This window comes from Choloepus didactylus, chromosome 2 (genome assembly GCF_015220235.1).
Source record: "Choloepus didactylus isolate mChoDid1 chromosome 2, mChoDid1.pri, whole genome shotgun sequence".
Taxonomy (NCBI): domain Eukaryota; kingdom Metazoa; phylum Chordata; class Mammalia; order Pilosa; family Megalonychidae; genus Choloepus; species Choloepus didactylus.
This window is the reverse complement of record NC_051308.1, coordinates 193696748-193714966: the sequence shown is the minus strand read 5'-3', so window position 1 is coordinate 193714966 and position 18219 is coordinate 193696748. Positions and strand designations below refer to the sequence as shown.

Here is an 18219-nt window from a genome sequence, read left to right as displayed (position 1 = left end):
CACGCAGAGTGTCCCAGGTGCCGTACCAGGTGCCGGGCCTGTGCCGCTCCTGAGCCCCATGACCTTTAAGGGTGAGCGTTATTATCCCCACTTTACCTACAAGGAAACTGAGGCTCAGAGAGGTCAGGGAACTTGCCTGCATGGCTGTGCTGGAATCCGAGCCCACAGCTATCTGACCTCAGATCGGTGTTTGTCCCCCAGGGAGGCCCAGGGACCTCAGAAGACTCATTAGACCTGTCCAGGCAGAAAGAAGTTCACCACTATTGGGCCCCAGAGGTTTCAATGGATGCAAGAGATGCTGCGCTGGGTGCCTGTGGGGCCAGGACAAGTGAGTTGCTCCAATGGTTTGAATTGTGTACCCCCAAAAGACATGTTCAAGTCCCTGGTGCTGTGAATGTGACCTTATTTGGAAACAGGGTCTTTAAAGATATTATTAGTTGAGGCCAAACTGGATTAGGGTGGGTCCTGGTTCAATATGGCTGGTGTCTTTCTAAGAAGAGAAGAGGAGACACGGACAAGGACTTGGGGGAGAACGCTGTGTAAAGATGGAGACAAGAATGAAGACCATGTGGAGGCATCTACAAGCCAAGGAATGCCAAGGACCGCTGGCAAACTCCAGAAACTAGAAGAGGCCAGGAAGGAGCCTCCCCCACAGCTTCAGGTGGGGCTCGGCCCGGCCGACACACTGATCGCAGACTGCCAGCCTCCAGAACTGTGAGACAATCCATTTCTGTTGTTTTAAGCCATCCAGTTTGTGGTGCTTTGTTACAGCAGCACTGGAAAACTAAGACAGCTCTACCCTCAAGGAATTTCAGAGAAGTTTTAAGGGAACTTCTTTTATGGGTGTTGGAACCTTGGGAGAGGCAAATCCTTTGAACATCCAGCATCTCTGCTGTGGTGGTGGCAGCATCTCTGCTGTCTGACCACGCACACATCTACCCCGCTCTGCTGCTGACAAAGGTCTCTGACAGAGCCCCGCTGGAGGGGAGTGTGAGCCTGAGGTGTCTAGAAGGAGGGGTGGCGTTTTGCTTTGGGGGCTGTCTCCTGTCTCCCTGCTGGTCCCTCGGTGCTCGAGCGTGTGGACTTCCATCTGGGCCAGCATCACTCAATTCTAATACAGCCTGGCAGGTGCTTTTGCTGTGGGGAAGTAGGATAAGAGTCTGGATGTAAAGTTGATTCATTTTTTGTGGCAGGAGATTGATTAGCTGTTTGAGGGTGACAAGTTGCACACTGGTTAGTCGCCTTCAGGAAAGGATCAGGCTGGTGGAAATGAATTCAGTCACTCTGATTTAGGGAAAGGTGTCTTGAGGCTTTTCCCTTCCTTCATATCACTCCTGAAGTCTTAAATCTTACTTTTCATTCAAAACCAATTTTTTAAAGTTTTGGCCCATGATCATTTAGAAAAAGTTACTCAGAGTTGAGTTTAATATAAGGAGTTTGCCGGGTACCTTCTAACCACAACTTTGGATGGCAAAAAAACATAATGCACTGCACGCTGCTATATTGTGTTGTTAGAAGGATGGGTTTATGTTCAGACCTTCTCTGACTGTCATGCCCACTACAATTATGGATAATTATCATGTCTTGCTGAGAAAGTGCAGTGGGATATGGGCTGTGCACAAGAAGACAAACTGACAAGCACAGTTCCTGCCTGGTAGATTTAGGATCTAAATAGCTGTATTTAGAGTTCAGTAATGGTGTGGAACATGGACAATTCTTTCATGCTGTGTGTGTATGTTAGGGGAGGGAACACTAAAATTACTTCTAAAGAGACACAGCCCTTTCTCAAGAGTGCAAGTAGAAATAATCAGTCCTCTAAAAGGAGGGGAAAAAGGGAGCAATAAATAAGGGACTCAAAAATTTAGGGTATTTTAAAACTGAAAATGTGGCTTTGTTTTATAACATGCTCACAAAAAGAATGTTGATCTTTTCATAAATGCTGTAATTGCCAGAGTAATTGGCCTCTGGTCCTCACTCCTTAAAGCAGCAAATATTGATTAGGTGCCAGATTTCAAGCCAATCTTTAAATAATAGAAAACTCTTGATGTCAAATATTATCACTGTGCTTGTTATAATCGCTAATTGTTAAAAGACTCTTTTTTTTCTATCAGAAACATTAGATTTTTGAAGGTTAATACTCAGTGATTCAGATCTTGGAACAGACCCTTACAAGGCCAACCAGTTTTTTAAATATAGTAGAGGAATTTACCATGTACAATTAATTATGGCATTCAACATGCTGGTACATTTCCACTTTGGACCACACACTCTTGAGAACCAGGGTTAAGTGAGAGAGGGGTCCTGCCTGGATGGATGGGGCTATGGGGGGCAGGGGCAATGAATGGGAGCAGGCAAGTGCCTGAGTGGGCAAGGTGGGTGAGGGTGTCAGCGGGCTTGGAATCAAACCAAAACAGGGCACGCAAGAAGGGGAACGGGCTGGAGGAGGTAACACTGGCATGAGCTAGGTAGAAATGAGAGGCTTATTTCTGGTGAGGTTAACATGCAGCTTGCAGAGTCTCTTTATATAGACAATGGCCTGACCTCTGTCCAACCCCCCACGGTGAAGCTTGAATCACAGTCTGTCACCTCCTACCTGCATGATCTTGGGCATGTTCCACAGTCTCTCTGTACCTCAGTTTCTCATCTGTAAAATGGAGATCTTTCTCCTAGGCTTTTGTGAGGATTCAATGAGTTAATCCACGCAAAGCACTTGACACAGTGCTCACTAAACATTAGTTATAATTATTCAGAGGCATGAATTGGATAGTTTTGATTTTTGACTACCCAACATCCAAACTGCTTCCTCTGTGGGGCACATCACCTGTGGGTCCTGGTGGGCGGCAGGGCTTCCCTGTGCAAAGGAGATGGAAAGCGGGCCTGGGTGCCCCTAAACGCACACACCCCCCACCCCACCCCCCACCGTATCTTAATCCTGAGGAAGTGAGAACAATGGCAACAAGGTACCGGACCACGTTTAGAGATGATTGGCAGAGTCGGTGGCTGTGGGGAAGGGGCAACTGGGCCAGTGTGCCCTCGGCTGCCTAACCTCCCTGGCTCCTGCCCACTGCTCTTCCCACAAATCCCTTTCCTGCCGAGTTAGCCAGAGGCTATCCCGGTGGTTGGCAACCAAGAACCCTAACCAGAGCCCTGCCCAGCAATATTGTCGAAAACCACTGCCTCCTAGAAATGGGGAGATCTGGGGGTGGGGTGGGCAGTGATTGGCCTCAGAGCCACTCAGCAAGACCCCAAGGCAGAAATCCCATATTGGGAGATCTCAGCAGATTGCCCAGACAGCCGGAACCATCATGTGAGAATCCTTAGGAAGGCAAAGACCAGGAGAAACTACACATTATACCTCTGAACTTGGAGATGAAGGGGGCTGGATAGCCAGGGGGAAGGAGAAATGAGCAAACATTTACCCAGGACCAAAACCATGGTGTTCTGGATCTCTAATTTTCTATTACTGTTTTTCTGCCAAGTGCTTTCCTATCAGGGAGCAGGAGATTTTTCTGCAAGTGGGGCAAGGATGTGTTTATCAGCTTGTTGCAAATTACATGGTAAACACTGATCCCCCTGGTTGAGGCAGTTACTGAGTCTCTTTGTTAGATTAATAAGATTACAACAATCTGGGCAGACTTTCAAGTGTTTATTTTCAAAATGGTACTTCAGAGGATGGTGATAATATAGTAAGTACTGGGCCTGATTGGATCAGGGCATTTGAGTAGAGCTGGTTTCTGTTTCAAGGGCGCATTTCTCCATATACGAAGAAAAAAGGCTGTTAATGCTCAATCTCTGACAATTTATTGTCACGCCCCCTAGAGCCAGTTTTTGAACAAGTTAAAGCCGATTTAAACACCTACATGTTTGCAGGATTTGATCCATGGACTTGAAATGGCTTTGGAAAGGGTAACCTTTACGGTGAATCATTTACTGCACATTTCAAAAGCATTTTGGCAGGCTAACTGTCCTTCAGTTTGTAACTATAAGCATTTCAGCAGAAAGTACTGAAAGTGAATGATGGTCATACAACTTCTATTTGCCAGTTGCCTTGCACTGTTGCATTATGGACATTTTCAGTTCCTTGGCAATAACATGCTAGCCCCTCTCCTCCATGCCCTGGGGGGATGGCCGAGGCGCAGCACTGGTGTTCGGGACGGTGCTCCTTGCTGCACTTTAGACCTTTGCATCAGCCATATCACTCCTGCTTTCAGTGAACTGCCCTGACTGCTGGGATGACTGTAGGGGAATGAAGAGATGCCTCAAAAACAATTCTGCTTTGAAGGAGCTTTCAGCCTCACTGGGGCCATGGAACAGCTGTGTTCCTTGCAAGCACACACGCACTCAGAATCCTCCACTCGCTGCCCCAGTCTTTCCAACCTCACGTCCCATCTCCCCACCATCTCCCCAGGTACACCCTGCCCCCACCCCCATGCTCCTTCCCTCTGACCCATGCACTTGGCTCCTTGGTCTGACATTGCAGCTCCCAGACACCCTAAGCAGTTTCATGTCCCCTGGCCTTTGTTGACCGTGTCCTTTCCCATCTCTTCACATCCTTCCAGCCCCAGTGGAACTCAGCCTTTCCGGAACTCATCCCCACGCCCTCAGCCCTCCCATACTCCTCCACACCCGACTTAGCCCCAGTGCTCCTTGTCTGTTTTATACCCGACTGCCTCCCTGTCTGGTTCCCCCATAAGGCTATGAGCTCTTCTGGGGCAAGGACCATCTCAGATTCATCTTTATATCCCTTGTGCTGAATTTAGGAGGTACAAATATTGGGAATCTAGTAGATGTCAAACGAGTAAATGAACACACGAATGAATACATTAATAGAATTACAAATAACAATTAGCTTTATCCAAAGGGCTTTTCAGTTCACAAGAGTCCTCATATGCATCAATTCATATGACCCTCCTGACAGGTTAGGAAAGTAGTTATTATTACCTGAATTTCACAAAGGGGTAAAATCATGACAGTAATAATAAATGTAATGTCTGAGGATTGACTGCATGTCAGGCACTTATTAAGCATTCTGTGCTTATTTTATAACAGCTGTACAAGGTAGGCAGCCTTCTTTCACAGTTGGGGAAACTGAGTCTCAGAAACTTGTCTAAAGCCGGAGCCAGGATTGGAACCCACATCTTGGGACTCTAAAACCTTTGTTTAGTCCTTGATACAATGTTGGCACATAGGAGGATGGAGTCAATTTCAGCCAGACAAAGGGGACACAAGCTAAGTCCTGAAGGGTTGAAGTGAGGATCAGGAGGGGGTTGGACAGTCCAGTCAGTGGGACTAACATGGGCGAGGGAGGGGTGGCGGAAGCAGGCAGGCCAGGCTGGGGCCAAGGCAAGACAGACAGTGCGAGGGGTGGGCAGTAGAGGAGGAAATGGTCAATGCCAGTGACCAGGAGGGGCCTGGTCATAACAGGCCTCAAATGCTCTGTCCTAAGATGTTGGAGCTTTATTCTATCTACAGTAGTTCTGATGTAGGTGGGAGATAGACATTGGAGGGGTCTTTGAAATGTTCTCCTTTGTCATGGAGGAAGGAGGTTGGAAGCAAAAAGAGGCAACGTTGGACAAGGCATAGGGTGACCTAACATGGGTAGTGGAGTGGGAATTAAAAAGGGGAAACAGATACATGAGATATTCAGAAAATTTCCCATCTCTTCCCCTCTCTGTTCTTAGACCAAAGAAATTTCTTCACAGAAACAACTCCCCATCCTTTCTGGTTCATGCCTCTATGCCTTCGTACTTACTGTTCCCTCGCCTTGAAGTACACTTTCCCCCCACCCACCCACTCATCTGGAGAACACCTATTCATTCTTTGAAATCTTGCTCAGATGTTACCCCTGAGAACATCTTTCCTGACTATGAGCAAGATGGAGTTAATGATCCCACCTCTGTACCATCTTTATACCTTGTACATCTGTTGGGGCACCAAAGTCAGTGTGGTTTATATGTTTACACATCTGCCCTCCCCAACCCCTGCCTCAGTAGATAGCGAACTCTCAATGGTTTGAGGGAATATTTTCATCTGGGGTTCCCTGTGCCTAGAGTAAAGACATTATTCTTCCTCTTTTTTGGACATTCGTGAAGTCCAGCAAGAGTATGCTACACTGTCATTCTCTCTCAGGTGACGTACTTCATTTTGAAAAATGCCTGTAAGTTTTGGTTTTGTATAATTAATGTCTTATTCAGCAAGTTTGAAACATCCAAAACAAGCACACACACAGGAAAAAAAAAAAGAAAAGAAAAAGAAAATGACTGGGTAGAAGGGAAAGGAAGGAAGCATGAGACAGCAGAGGGGGAGGAAGCATGGTGGGGCCACTGGCCTGCAGCTGCTGTGTTTCTTGACCTGACAGTGGAAAATAGAGAGAGCCCAGGCCGGCAAGTCAGGTGGCCGGAGTTCTGGTTCCAACTCTGTTACAAGGGACCAGAGACAGAGTGTCTACTTTGTCCCTTTCTATTAGGTCATGTGCTGGTTTGAAGCTGTTAGGTACCCCAGAAAAGGCCATGCTCTTTTAATCCATTCTTGTGGGTGCAGACCTATTGTGGGTGGGAACTTCTGGTTAGGTTGATTTAACTGAGATGTGACCCACCTTGAACTGCACTCCTTTCTACAGGAATCCTTTATAAGAGGATAAAGGATAGAGAGAGCCCAGAGACCTCAGAGAGAAACACCCAGAGAGAGCTTAAGGAGAATAGCCCCAGGATGCTAAGAGAGGACCCACAAAAGCTCAGAGAGGAGGCCACTGGAATCAGAAGCTGAAAAAAAATGAGACCCAGGAGCGAAGGACCCGCAGACTGTATTTTGCACCCAGAAATCTGCATAGAGTGATGTGCCTTGCTATTTGACAGAGGAACCCCAGATGCCAGCAGCCTTTCTTCGGAGAAGCTATCATCCTGTTGCTGCCTTAATTGGGACATTTTCATGGCCTTAGAACTGTAAATTTGTAAACTAATAATCCCCATTGTTAAAAGCCAGTTCATTTTTGGTATATTGCATTTCAGCAGCTTTAGCAAACCAAAACAGTTTACAAGAAGAGCCAATGGGAGAAGCCTTTGAAAATGGTAAGGAACTCCATGAAACTCCATTCTGCCTGGGTGGTAAAATACTTCCTTGAGTGTCAAGTGCACATCAGAAGAAAAGGATGATTTTAATATTAAATGTATTTCTTTCACTTACTAAGATACATATCATTTAGAGAGAAAACATTTTCCAAATATAAAATTAAAATCTCTGAATAAGCACAAGTCTTAACAGAAAAATAGGAAGTATACAGAACCTAGCAGTCTAACCTTAGATGCTAAGCCATCTGTGATTTTAGAACAAGCATTTTTACTAACTCTCAGTTGCACTCTGATGTGAAATGCTAAATTAAATACCACTAAATATTATTATGGCTTCAAAAAGCAGTTACTGGCTTCAATAAGCACATTTTTATCACAGGAACACACAATCTAAAGCCAAAATCATTCAGCTTAATGTGCCCAAAATACACTCACCCCATACATTGTTGGGAAGAACAGTAGAAAAGAAATCTAAATTTTGTTGCTATTTCATTTGGTGACAGCCAACATCTCCTATCTTCCTTGGCAAGAGGACAATTTTTCTATGCTGTATTTTGCACACAGAAATCTGCATAGAGTGATTTGCATACTAAAACATTCGTAAAAGAAACTGTTTGCACAGAAGCCAAGGGGAGATGGGGTTGCCACCGTTAGCTTCTATACACACAACACCCCTGGGTACTTGCTTTTCATTTTCCTACACACTGCATTTCCCACAAAGGGTTAGGTGCTTTATGAGGCATTAAAAATCAAAGCAAATATATCCTGTAGTGTACTTTAAAATAAGAACAACCTTAACAACAACAGAGGCTAAAACTTTCTATGCTAATAGCCTGATAAGTTTCAACTAAAAAGTTGGTACTAATAATAATTAGAAGAGCTATAAAAATATTGGACTTTGTTATATACCACGCATTTTACATAAATTGCTGCAAATTCTCACAACCCGTCTTTAAGGTAGGTGCTACGATTCCCCATCTCACGTGAGGAGAGACTGAGGCTTGGGGAGGTAAGTTAACTTGCCAAAGTCACGCAAGCCAGAGGTGGTGAAGCCAAGCTTGCAAGCCTGGTCTGATTGCTCAGCCCTTCCCTGCCCCCTCCCCTTCCCCTGCCCCTCTCTTTCCCCAGCTTTGCCAGACACCATTGTCTTATCTCCAAGGGCCCACTCTACCAGACTGGGGGTGGTGGGGAGTCATGCTGGGAGAGGTGCACCCACTTTGGTTTCCTGGCATTTTTTTCTGACCAGAGCTTGGAAGCAAGACAGCCACAGTTTCAAGGCTCAGAGGAGGTGCCCAATGATAAAATAGCTCAGTGACAGACACGGGGTGAATGGGCAATGGCCTGTGATTCAGAGGGTGTCAGGAAGAGAGACGGATTGGTCGCCACACAAAGACCGTACATGGTAGTTGAGATGCAATGGAACCCTCCCGCTTGGTGCCCATGTGCTATCACCAATTCAGTGCCAGCCCAGCTGTATTCTTGGAAACACAGAATGGTTTTTGTGTGTGCTTAATTATAATGCTACTTACAGAGAATTTATCAGCAGCAAATCAGATCTTGATGCTTTTCTTAAGAAAAAAATTTGGTGGTGGCTCTTTGAAATTTGTTCATCAGATGAATCCTTTGGATTTTTCCAGTATACGGTGGTAAAAAGAAAAGGGCTATTTCTGGAAAGTCAAAGGGGGTGAAAGTACAGAATGAAAAGACTGCAGATGCCTGCAAAAAAAAAAGGATTATAAATATTTGCTTTCTTTTAAGATTTTCCAGTCTTTGTGTTTTTTCTCACCTAGTTTCCCTTTTCAGGGCATGATAGCAAAACATATCTAATCATATCTTGTTATCCATAGATGGCCGTTATCCAAAGTGTTCCTGGCTTTGGACCTCATTATGTATTGGTCACTGTTAGAAAACAGTTTTTCTGACACTTTCAGTAATAAATTTCTTTTGATACGATCTATAATAGCTCTGCCTTCTAGACACTTCCAGGCCAAAGCAAGTAATTTGACAGCAAACTGCTTTGGAGGTGGACAGATCTGGCTTGAATTCTGATTATATCACTATAATTTGCTTTTACTTATTTAATCTCTCTGAGCCTTAGTTTTCTCATCTGTAAAACAGAGAAAATAATACAAGGGCAGACTCTGGTTATCTACCTAAAGGTCATTTCCTCTCCTTCCTTGCTAACAACATGACAACAAAAAATCCCAATTTTGTCCAGGTCACAAGGTGCCTAACCCTGACAGATGGGTGGCATTGATCTAGGTCCTCCATTCTGAGAATGAACTCTTCTCTGAGGAGAGACACCTGAGGAGGAGAAAACTCATTGCCTTTGCCCTCTTTGCTTGTGCCCTGGATGCTGTTGTTGAGACATGATGTTTGATGCTGTGGCAGCCATCTTATGAGCATGAGGCAAACACCACTGACACACTAAGGCAGAGTAGAAGGATAGAAAGAACATGGATACTTGGGGACAGACAGCACTGATCTACTGAACCAACCCTGGCCCACCTATCTCCCGATCTCCTGTTAACAGAAAATGTCTTTATGGTTTAAATGGTTGTGTGTTGGATTTTGTGTTGCTTGCAGCCAAAAATAAAAAACCTAAGATATAAATACCAACCTCACAAGACAGTAGTAATAAGTGATATATTGTATGTAAAGTGCTTAGCACAATGCCTGGGACAGTAAATGGAAATTGTATAGATATGATTCAAAAGAGAAAACGTTTCAAAACATAATGCAGAAAAGCAAGAAAAATGGTACTGATTCAGCATAACCAAAAAAGCTATATATTCTTGGTAAAGAGGTAAAAAGACATTGAAGTACAAAACAATGATTACAGTGACAAAGCCTCATATCTGGGAGTAAGATGTAACACAGCCAGAACACGCACACTATTGGAGATGAAAGGGCTGTGGTTCTTTGCCAGGTTTCCATCTACCCTCTTACAAATGGACAATCACCCTGTCAGCAGCTCTGATTCATGTCTGAAGCATAACAATTACGTGTATGTGAATTACCAGCCTTGCAAAGGGGCAGAGTTCTTTCAGCCCACAAAATCTCTTTCCAGAATACCAAATTTTAGGAACATGTTTTATTTCTTTATGGCAGGAAAGATAAATACACTGATATATATTAAAATTTAAGAATATAATTTAGGACTATAATTTTCTTAGATATAACCTAGTTTGGGGTACACTATAGTAAATTCACAGAACTAAATGTAATTTACACCGTGAAATCACAAATTTTTAAAACTCAATCTACTAGAACACAAAACACCAGACAGCAAGATAACATGTGAAAGTACCTAGCATAATAGAAGTAATATCACATAGTAGGTAGCCAATAAATAATCTTAAAATGAAACAATTTTTTTCCTCATTCCATGTTTTAGCAAAGAAGAAAATGACAAGATTACAAACAATAGGGGCTTAAACACACACACAGTCACATTCCTGTCTATATATGTCTAGGTCCAGTGTATGTCCATCTCAAAGCCCTGTATTGTCTATGGTTATGGTACTATACAACTAGTGCTGATTTTCATAACTGATGGCCATGAGGCTTTACAAACACCTAAATTATTAATCACATTCAGCATATTCTATCATAAAAGAGACATATAAACAAATCTTAGCAGGAATTGGAAACAAAAGGAGATTTCTAGTTATCTTGCAGTTAATTAAATAAAACCATTAGTTCCTGAACATTTTGGTTAACTGTGATTTTCTTGTACACTCTACACAGACCTGCTTTTCTCAAAATCCATCTGCTGCTCCTCTTTCCTCCTTTAAAATAAAGGGCAATATGGTGGTGGCACCTCACATTGTGACATGATTCTAAAATCAATGATCTCTGCATCAACGGAAACTAAGTATCATTCATTCCATAGGTAATTCCAAAGACTTTGCAACATTTTTCTCCCTACTCACTTATATGGAATTTAACACGACAGCATTTACTTTTGCAGCTGTAGTCTTACCTTGATTAAAGCAGACAGAAGTAAGGGCTGTACCTTAAGGGAGAAATACATATTTGAGGTACTGTTGAGGATTGTATCATATCCCATGAAAGGCATGTTTAGGTCGCAATCCCTGGTCCTGCAGGTGTGAACCCACTTGTAAATAGGACCTCTGAAGATTTTATTAGTTAAGGTGTGCCCAAACTGAATGATGTGGGATTAATCCAATATGGCTGAAGTTATTACACCCAAAGGAAGATGGACATGGAAAGAAGCCACAGGGAGCAGCAAGAAGCTGGAAGTCACCAGAACTCGGAAGAAAAAGAAGATGCCTCTATGTGCATTGCCATGTGATAGAAAAGCCAAGGACCCCCCCAAAGACTGCCAGGCAGCCAGAAGATGCTGACCCCAGGAGGAAGCAAGCCTTCTAGCCTCTGAAACTGTGAGCCTATAAATTCCCGTTGTTAAACCAACCCATTGTATGGTATTTGTCTTAGCAGCTGAGAAACTAATACAGGTACATTTTATAGCCTCATGATATTTTTTATAATAGTTTTACTGATATAACAACTCATCATACTATGAAGTCCACCCCTTTAAAGTGTACAATTTGATGGTTTTTTAGTATATTCACACAGCTGTGCAACCATCACCACTAATTCCAGAAGATTTTCATCACTCCCAAAAGAAACCCCCTTACACATCAGTAGTCACTCCCTAATCCTTCCTCCTTCCCAGTCCATCTTCTCTTTGCCAGTCTAATTTCTACTTACCCTTCAGGTTTCAACGTGAACATCATTTAGCTCTGCAATCCTACAACACCCTATACTTCTTTGCAGCACTTTGCACACTTAAAATCATTATGGTGAGTCAAAGAAGCCAGATACAAAAGGGCACATATTACATGATTCCATTTATATGAAATGTCCAGAATAGGAAATCTATAGAAACAGAACGCAGATCAGTGGTTGTCATGCTGTAATGTGTATCAGTGCTTTATTCCTTTTTATGGGGAACAATATTCCATTGTATGGATTTACCACAATTCATTTATCCACTCAGCATTTGGTGGACTTTGGTTCCCACTTTTTGTTGTTTTCACTTTTTGGCTATTATTAAATAATATGTCTTAAGATATTTTAACATCCCCACCGCCATCAATCTAGTCCAGGCTATTGTTCTCTCACCTGGATTATAGCAGCAACATTTTAACTGACCTCTTCCCTCTCCCCTCCACTTCTCCCCACATAGCAACCTGAACCTCATTCTCCTGCTTAAAGCACTTCAGGGGTTTTCAAAATCCTGAATTTGGACTACAGAACCTGGAGTGATTGTGCTCTTTGTGACCTTTCATTTCACACCATCCTCTCTCCAAATGAACAACTCCAGTCAAAATGAACTTCTCTCAGTTTCTCAAAGCCATCAGGCTTTCTCTTTCTTCAGGGCAGGTGCACATGTGGTGCCCACTGCCATGCATCTTCTCTTTGCCAGTCTAATTTCTACTTATCCTTCAGGTCTCGACGTGAACATCACTTAGATCTACAATCCTACAACACCCTATACTTCTTTGCAACACATTGCACACTTAAAATTTATTTTTTCCTCTAGATTGTAAGCTCCACAAGGGTAGGGACCATTTACTATGTTCATCACAAAAACTCTGTTGCCAAGCACAATATTTGGCACATGGTAGATATTGATATATAGAGCAAACATGAGCAGAATTACCAAATGAATGTTAAAACTCCGGGTACAATGTTAAAACTTTGGTAGGAGCATATTGGAAGCAATGTAGTTATTTTATAACATTTGTTTTTCTTATTCATTTGTTTCATTTTGTTTGAAATTTTTTTTTAATTGTTTGATAAATAAAGTTTAAAAAAAAATTTGAGTACTTTATCACTGAAGGTCTCAAACTATGCTAACTACTAAAGCTGATACACACATATACATAAACCTTAGCTACATTTCATTGTCCATACCCTTCCTACTCACCCAGTCAGCCCAAACAGCAGCATTCTGGAAGGCATGACAAAGTGTTCTAAATGATATTGAAATTTAAATCTTCTTTCAAACAGTTGTTTGCTCATGATAAAAAAATAAAATAAAATAAAAAAAGATCTTTAAGACCACATAAAACAAGCATACTATAATTGAATGCCAGCCTATCAAAATATTATCTTCTGACTTTGGTGATTATTCTTGCCTTTGAAAGGCTCAAAAGAAATAGTTTTTAAAGACACTTGTGCCGCAAGGAAAAATACTCATGACATTAATACCTTGATTTTTTTCCAATCTTTATCAGTGTGGTATTAACATGTAAATATGGCCTTTGTTTTTTAAGATTTTACCTACTCCCTTTATTCCCTTCTCAAAGGACAGATCAAGGGATGAGATTACAGCTCCCTATCATGAAATTAATTTCATCTACTCGAGAAAGCGACTTTAATCACCACCTGGGGGAAAGTATAAATAGCCAAAGCCAGTTTCCTTAGCTATAGAAACCAAAGATTAGAGGAAAAACAGAAAGTGTGACAGAATAAAGCCTCTCCTCAAACTACAGTATCACAAATTTTAAATAAATAAATAAACAAAGCACTGTGTTTATGATCAGTCCCTTTGAGTTAGGGCTGAGGCACTGACCAGATGTGAAAACTGATTTAAATATTAAATTAAATGTTAAGTTCCTTGACATTTGATTACTTCTAAGCAATCATGCCATAGGTTTTTCACAATTGAGACACATTGCAAACTTTCTGAAAGTGCAAAATCAGAAAAGGTTTACAATATACACATGGAAAATTTTTAAAAAATATTTTTGAGGCACTATAAAAATTACGAAAGGGATAGTCATTGATTATCTCCAAGTACGGAGTGGTTTGGAGAAATGAGTGAAGAAAGCACTGGAGCAATGAAGAAAAGGTAGCCTTTGGCATTAGAGCAAGTTACCTCGCCTCTAAGTCTCAGTTTCTTTATATATAAATGGATAACTTCTTTAAAGATTGTTGAGATTATATGATAAAATGAATATAAATTATCTAACAATACCAGACATTCACTGTGGCTATTATAATTCTGATAGATATGGCTGATTTCACAGAGTGGTCATTACAGGCAAAGAAAAACTTGTTGAATAGAAGTTTACATTGTTCCAAAAGAAAATAATGACTAGGAAAAAACCATAATGATTCTGAACTCATGTTATCTTTACTTAAAATACCTTTTATTCTTTATTGTCAGCTACCCGGGCCACTTATTTAGATAGACATTTGTAAACAACTACCCCAATCCACCCCCACTCACCCCCAAAAGAAGCAAACTGAAATCTAGGGATTGAATATAAAAACTACTGACCCAAACTAAGTGAACTCATCTTTTTGACCACATCTATGACAGCCAGAATCATGCCATACGGTTCTCCTTAGATTAGACTTCTCTAAGAATGCACTATGTATACTACAGAAATTTGGTGCTGTCACCGTCCAATCATGAAATACCACAAACCAGTACAAGTGGTCTCTTACTATTTAGAAATTTCATAGATTTTTCAGCAATTCCTTACATTGCGTTACTGTTAAAAAGTACTTTAATAAATTGTTGAACAAAGAAATTTTCTATAAACATTTTACAGGACACCAGACAGAAATCTGCTTTAAAATTTTGCAAAAATGAACCTGCATAATAAATTTCCTTTAAATTTGTTTATCATTCTCCTTCATTGAGAATCTTTCTTTACAACCATCCTGGACTCTAATCTCTTAAGGTAAGCCTGGGTATTTTGACAATAGATAGGATCTTTCCTCTGCCTCCATCCACAATTAATAAATAAAATAGAAGCACTAAATATAAATAAATCAGTTTCATTCCATCTCATTCACAATTTCTGACAAATTTTTTCCTCCAAATTCTTTATTATCCAATCAAGACAGTCCAAACATACTTAACAAAAACTTAAATCTACCTTTTAGCTCCTGTTACTAAACAATTCATTACAAAATTAAAATATTAACATAGTCTCAGTTTGTAATCTTTAATGTTATTAAGGCAATCATGTAACAATCTGGTATGCTATATCAAATATTATACTGCAGTTATTTCTTATTCACATTTTACAAACATCTCTACTTCAAGGAATTTCCTCGATTTTATAATTTCCCCCAATCAGAGAACAGAAAATGAACACCAAAAATGTGTCTTATAACTTCAACAAATTTTATGAATCATAAACATTGTAAAGATCATTGAAATTAAGTGAATGGCATTTACTACATAAAAAGTGAGACTTTCCTTCCAAAGTCAACAAAACCATTCTTTAATATCCAACAAAAATAATTTTGGAATTTGCAGTTTTTTGTGGGTTTTGTTTTTTTTTTTTTTAATGTCAGGGTGGTGTGGTCTTTTTTGGATACATGGCTGTTGAAAGCTAAGCTATTCAAAAGAGATCTTTGGAGAACAGAGACTTTTTTTTACATATTTATTCCCAGAGCCTGCCCTTCATCTCATTCGGCTTTCCACATTGATCCAATTGTAGCACTTCCTGGGGAGAGCTATGTCCTAATCAGCAACATCAGGAAGAGACACAGACAAAGCAAAATGAGAAAATGAAGATCTTCTCATGTCTCTTTGAAAACAGTTAATACATTCTAAGCTATAAAGCAATATAACACACAATTTAACTTTCAATAATTTTTACCTGTAATGGTCATGAATAGGAAATATGGAATGAATCCTTCATCTAGTCAATAAGGGGCACAATTTCTATAAAGATAAATACCATGTACCAGAATTTTACTTTGTTCTCCATCCCATACAGTTGTGTTGACCCTAAAGCCTCATTTGTAGGTTATTCAGTAGTTATGCTCTGATAAATCTCCAGAGAAATAGTGAATCAAAGGAGATACCATCTAGAGACACTAAATTACTTAACATTACTCCCTGCTAAGATTTTTTCCCTTACAATTGTTGAAAAGCAACCATGCAGACTCCCTAAAGACAATGGTTCAACCCCCCACCCCACCCCCAATGAAACTTCTGCAATCTTCTTTGTTTGCCAAAAACGAAGGATTCAATCGTTTCAAGGGAACTGGGGCAGCCTGTTAAGGAATCTCTCTCAAAAACGTTAACAGTTAACCAACAGTCTTGTTGGAACTCGATCTAAATCTTGACTAATCGTGGCCACAGCAGTTCACAATCAACCCCCTGCTCTGCTGCTTTAGGGATTCGGCATCTGAGAGACTGGCCGGCGGGGCAGCTTGAAATAAACCTTCACCGAGTCATAAACGAATCCCTGCAGGGCAGTCAGGGCGCCGATCATGAGGATCCGGGCAAACAGGCCCTTCCACACGCCACCAAACCCCGGTTTCTGGAGGGCTCCCAGGGCAGTGCTGCCTTTCTCTTTGTTCAGGACCAACACGACGGAGTCTGCCGGATGGGACACAACGGCGCAGAAGACGCCAGCAATGTAGCCGGCCACGAAGGTCACCCCCAGCTGCTCGGCCTTCGTGCACTGGCTCTGGGGTTTGGGCACCACGTGCTTGCAGAGGGCCCCCAGGGTGCGCTCGAAGCAGGCGAACTTCATCATGGTGTAAGGGATCTGCCGCAACCACAGCGGCGCGACGCCCTTGTAGAAGGCCCACGCGCCCTCCTCGCCGTACATCCTCGGGGCGGCCGCCCGCAGGGTGCCGGCTAGCTGGGCTGCGTCTGAATGCGGACTTTCACGGCTTCCATCGGGGCCAGGGCGACGTCGGCGAAGAACTCGGCGCTGGCCGAGGCGACCAGGTAGAGGCGGGTTCTCCAGAGGGAGGCCTTCTCCTCGCCCAGGAGCTGCGAGTAGCGGATCTTGAAGACCTCGTAGAGGCCGAACTTGAAGAGGCCCCGCATGGAATAGCCGAGGAAGGTCGGCGCCCAGCCTCGCGCCAGGCCGCGGAGCCCGTCGTCCCGCACGGTCATGCGGAAGCCACTAAAGATGCCCTTATACTTGCCGGGATCCACCTGCAAACGGCACTTGACCAGGTGCAGGGGCACGATGGCCGTGTGCGTCAGCCCGCAGCCCAGCATCCCGCCCAGGCCGCACAGCAGCAGATAACTGGGTGCAGCCGTACTCGCAGCTGTATCCCTCCACGGCCATCGCCGCCCAGGGCCTGCCCTCGTGTTGGCCAGAGCTCCTCGCTTGTAGGGCTCGATAACCCGCAGCACTGAACATGACTGACGCTCTGTCTAGTGAGGAACTTCCCTCGAGCCAGTGGCCTTCCAGTCCCCGCGCGGCCTTTTGCTGCTGCTTCTCCCTCAGGGATCGCGGAAGCAGGTGCGCATGCGCTGTGAACTCTCTGCGGCTCCCCACCCTTTCCCGCCTCCCCCGCCAACCCCACGGTCCAGGTGACGAAGCACGGCGGGTTTCTTCCAACGCTCTGCCCGCACCTGCTCCATTCGAATCCCTTTTGGATTTGTATGGGCCGGGTGCGTGCTGGAGAGTTTAAATAGGCTGCATCGCCGCCCCTTCAGCTCCAGGCTCCGCCCCCACCTCCCCTTGCCTCTCACACCTTCAGGCTAATGGTTAACCGCAGGAACCTCACGCCTCCTCACCCAGTAGTCAGTTGTCCCTAGGCCTTACCTTGGGTGGTGGGTAAGACTTTCCGTGTCTGCATGACTGTTGTCCAGCTCAACTGCCTAGTCCTCTACAAAGATGCTAAAAAAATAAATCAACAAGTACAAACACGAGTAAACACAGGAATAAGCCAGTAAATAGATGAGGAGATGGGCGAGAGGGCGTGGAGTCGCCATGTGCGGCTGCCGTCCTAAGAGGCCTACTTCCTGGGTTGCCACCCAATTGTGCCAGCTTAGAGTAATGGTGGTCTCCATAGCAACAGTGTTCTATAGAGGGAATGGACACAGAGAATCAGGAACCAGGTATTGGACTGGTCCAGTCCTGTGTCTTCCAGTCTTATCTGTCAGATGGGGATGACATCTCTCCACTTCTTACAGGCCACTCCTGTCTCCTTTCAAAAGTTGTAGTGAGGGCTTAGGAAGCATGGAAGCTAAATTGGTGGGAAGAAGGGCTGATTGTTGTTCCTGAGGTATTTTTTCACTGAGTACCCAGCATGAGTTTGGACAATATCAAAGTGAGTCAGAAACCATCCCTTCCCATAGAGAGCTTGTGGTCTCATTGGCCTGGAAATGAGAAGTAAGAAC

The 18219-nt window shown here is 43.0% G+C and overlaps 1 pseudogene; it reads right to left on the bottom strand.

Annotated features, from left to right (window-relative positions):
• Positions 1 to 16243: 16243 nt before the first annotated feature.
• LOC119514038 lies at positions 16244 to 17233 on the bottom strand (annotated as a pseudogene).
• Between the last annotated feature and the right edge of the window lie 986 nt (positions 17234 to 18219).